At 49.9% G+C, this 4,213-nt stretch overlaps 1 pseudogene; it reads right to left on the bottom strand.

The window, feature by feature from the left end:
* Positions 1-2,924: 2,924 nt before the first annotated feature.
* Positions 2,925-3,980, bottom strand: LOC144334180 (small ribosomal subunit protein uS5 pseudogene; annotated as a pseudogene).
* Positions 3,981-4,213: the final 233 nt, after the last annotated feature.

Raw genomic sequence — 4,213 nt, 5'->3', positions numbered from 1 at the left:
AAAGGCACCCCCAGAACACTCTGGAAGCCAGCGCTATCTCTGTGGTCTCTAACAGTGCTAAGAAAGGATGGGCCCGTGGGTAATCATGCTGATCAAACGCCAAGGCAGCAGCTGGGCTGTGCCTCCAAACTGTTCTGGAGGAAGAAAATATGCAAAGAAAGATGTTATTCAAGGCTGCAAGCAGCCTTCCTCTCCTGCTCAATCTCTCTCTTTCTCTCTGAAATTCTTCCCACCCACGGGTGCCAGCTTTTTCTGTCCCATGATGTCGGGGGTGGGGACGGGGGATGGGAGAACTGACAGCCTGGCTCCACCTGACCAGCTGTCTGCAATCTGTAGGTCGTGGAGCACGGGAGATCCAGACTGTTCCCCAGACACCAACTGCCAGCCTTAAATGTCCTCCATTTGTTACCACCCAGGGGACCAAGGGTTTTTCTCCCCCACAATTATATGGACTGTGAGTCTGTTCTTTTAGGAGGGCTTACTGAGGGGGTTGATAGGAAGGGCATTGACAAGATAGGGGGGCTATCAGCTTCCCCAGGGAAAGTAACTTCTAGGCCAAAACTTCACAGCGTGAATTTGTGTTAATCTGACTTGGACAGTTGGTTAGGATTAAAAAGAAGAAGCCATTTTTCAGCATGTGGATGGCCACCTCCCCAGAAGTCAGGAGTTCAAGACCAGCCTGACCAATATGGTGAAACCCCATCTCTACTAAAAATACAAAAAATTGGCGGGGTACAGTGGCTCACGCCTGTAATCCCAGCACTTTGGGAGGCCGAGGCGGGCAGTTCACGAGGTCAGGAGATTGAGACCATCCTGGCTAACATGATGAAACCCCATCTCTATTAAAAATACAAAAAATTAGCCAGGCGTGGTGGTGGGCGCCTGTAGTCCCAGCTACTCAGGAGGCTGATGCAGAAGAATGGTGTGAACCCGGGAGGCGGAGCTTGCAGTGAGCCAAGATCTCGCCACTGCATTCCAACGTGGGTGACAGAGCAAGACTCTGTCTCAAAAATACAAAAAAATTAGCTGGGCATGGTAGCATGCACCTGTAGTACCAGCTACTCGGGAGGCTGAGGCGGGAAAATCACTTGAACCCGGAGACAGAGGCTGCAGTGAGCCGAGATCATGCCACTGCACTCCAGCCTGGGCGACAAGAGCGAGACTTCGTCTCCAAAGAAAAAGGAACCAAGGTCATGCCAATGTTCAAAGTTCGGATAAGGCTGAGTGTGGTGCTTATGCCTGTACTCCTAGCTGTTTTTGAGGCTGAGGTAAAGGGATCGCTTGAGCCTGGGAGGCTGAGTCTACAGTAGTTGCGATCATGCCACTACCCTCCAGCTTGGGCAACAGAATGAGACCCGGTCTCAAAAAAAAAAAGTTTAGATAAGATACTTTGACTCAAAATCTATCATGAACCCCAAAAATTCTGCCCAGGTCAGTGTAGTCCAGTGAGAAGAGTGTTTTGCTTTATTAAATTTGTTTCTCTAAAGAGTTGGACCTGTGTTCATTTGCCCCTTTCTCCATTGCCTTAGAAATTAATGGTGTAGATCAATGAGGTACAACTTAGGGTCTAGAAATAAACCCGTACATGTAAAGTCAATTAACTTTCAAAAAGGGTGCCACAGGCCAGGGAGGCTGAGGCAGGCGGATCCCTTGAGGTTAGAGTTCCAGACCAGCCTGGCCAACATGCTGAAACCCCGTCTCTACTAAAAATACAAAAATTAGCCAGGCATGGTGGCATGCACCTGTAATCCCAGCTACTTGGGAGGCTGAGGCAGGAGAATTGCTTGAACCCAGGAGGCAGAGGTTGCAGGGAGCCGAGATCACACCATGGCACTCCAGCCTGGGCAACAAGAGCAAGACTCTGTCTCAAAATAATAATAATAATAATAAATTAATTTTAAAAAGTAAAAAACAAAAACAAAACAAACAAAAGACAGATTTAAAAAAAAAAAAAAAAAAAAAAAGAGCCTCAGATCTAACCCCTGCGCTCGTGGCTTATTTGTGGAGCAGTAGTGGAATGTATTCTCACAGTGGTTAGGACTCTAGCTTGGAGAGAACACCAGTGAGGATCCACTTCTCTTCTGATGGAGAGAAACTGTCAGGAAGCTAGGGAGGATTAGCCTTGTGATACATTTGTTCCCAAGTCTAGTTGCTCAAAACCAGGACTCCTAGAGCTGGTCAGTTGTGGCAAGTACTTTTGTTTGGTTAACCCAAAATCAGTCCCAAAACCTTTCTTCCTGTCCTCCACTCACTGTAAAGGACGGGATGGCCAGATATGTCCCAGATTGGTCAGGGAGGACTTTAGACTTTATAGCCCTTGTTTGGCCAGTGCTGTGAGGAGAGGTCAGGAGACCTCTTGAGACCTTCTTGAAAACAGTCTTTCTTTGCTGATAAGATCAAAGCTGGGAGGTGAAAAATCTTTGCCTGGTATCACCCCCTGCTTCCTGCATCTGAACATGTTGTGAGGATGTGATGTATGGGGCTGCTGCAGCCATCGTGAAACCATGAGGGGAAACCTAAAAGAACCAGAATGACCACAGCCCAGAGCCCTGTCTTTTCTTCTCCCTTTTTTTTTTTTTTTTTTTTTGAGATGGGGTTTCACTGTGTCACCCAGGCTGCAGTGCAGTGGTGCCATCTCAGCTCACTGCAACCTCTGCCCCCAGGTTCAGGCGATTCTCCTGCCTCAGCCTCCCAAGTAGCTGGGATTACAGGCACCTGCCATCATACCCAGCTAATTTTTGTATTTTTAGTGGAGACAGGGTTTTACCATGGTGGCCAGGCTGGTCTTGAACTCCTGACCTCAAGTGATCCACCCACCTCAGCCTCCCAAAGTGCTGGGTTTATAGGCATGAGCCACCGTGCCCAGTCTTTTTTTTTTTTTTTTTTTTTAACAGGCGTAATTAACTTTTTCTTGTATAAAAACACTATGTTGTAGCCACAGCTGGCACCTGGGTCCTCTGCACAGAGACTCTGGTGTGGGTCTTGACAAGATGGCGAGTGAATTCCTGGTAGGGAGACTTGGTGAATACAGTATTCTTCTAGAAGTCAGGTCAGGTAGCTGTAGGTCTTGGAGATGACATCAAAGCTGGCCTTGGCAGAGTTGCCCAGAGTGGCAGTGCAGCCCCTGGCTGAGGTGTAGCAGTCATCGATACCAGCCATCATCAGCACCTTCCTGGGCAACATGGCTGAGATGATGCCAGCACCCTTGGGTGCAGGGTTAAGGTGCACTAGCACAAAGCCATGATGGCCTGTAGCCTCCATGCCCAGGGACCATGGAGAGCTTGGCCAGGATGATGGCCCCTTGGATGGCAGTGGCTACCTCCTTGAAGCACTTAACACCCAGAATGAGGTGGCCATTATAGTCCCAGTGGCAATAAATGGCTTGAACCTGCCAGCGCAGGTCGGCTTCTGCACCAGCATGGTCTTCAAAACCTCATCCTTGAGAGAAGCCCCCAGGAAAAAGTCAGTGATATGACTCCTTGAGGGTCAGGGTGAAGAGACAGACCTCCTCCAGGGACTTGATCTTCACGTCCTTGACCAGATGGCCCCGCTTGGTGACAGGCATCCACTCCTCATCCTCAGCCTTGCCTCTGAGAGCTCCATAGCCTTGGAGCTCTCATGCCCCGGCCCCAACCCTGGCCGTGACCCCAGCCCCAGATGCCAGTGCCGAGGCCTCTGCAGAAGCTGCCACGGTTCCTCATCCCAGGGCTCTGGGCCTCCTGCTGCACTGTGTCATCTGCCATTTGGTGTTTTCTCAGAGAAGAAGCTCTGTCATGAGCAAAGTAAACATCTATAATCTTTCCCACATTGTTGGTCATGTTTTCTGTTACTTGCAGCTGAATGCATTCCTGTGGCATCAATCATGTCCACTTTAGAGATAAACAGGGCCTTGAAAAAGGGGAGGTCTTCCTTTGGAGCCAGCTTCTTATTTCCTGGAACTGGAGATTCAGGTGGAGGAGGAGAAAAGGCCCTCTGCCTGGGGGTTGAGCTGGGGATAAGGGGTGGAGTTTCTGGCAGAGAAGTCTTAGGGTAAGGCCAATACTCCCTCTCCCGTGACAGAGGCTCAGGATCTTCCCTGGCCCCAGGTCCCAGGCCTTGGCTGCATGAGGAGTCACAAGATGCCTCTCCTGAACCAGGGAGTACCAGGGAGCCCTCCCTGACACTGATGGGCACTGGTGGGCAGGGAAGGAGATGGCAGTAGCCATGGATGGTG

This window comes from Macaca mulatta, chromosome 14 (genome assembly GCF_049350105.2).
Source record: "Macaca mulatta isolate MMU2019108-1 chromosome 14, T2T-MMU8v2.0, whole genome shotgun sequence".
Classification (NCBI taxonomy): Eukaryota; Metazoa; Chordata; class Mammalia; order Primates; family Cercopithecidae; genus Macaca; species Macaca mulatta.
The sequence above is the reverse complement of the archived record's forward strand: the minus strand, read 5'-3'. Positions and strand labels throughout refer to the sequence as shown.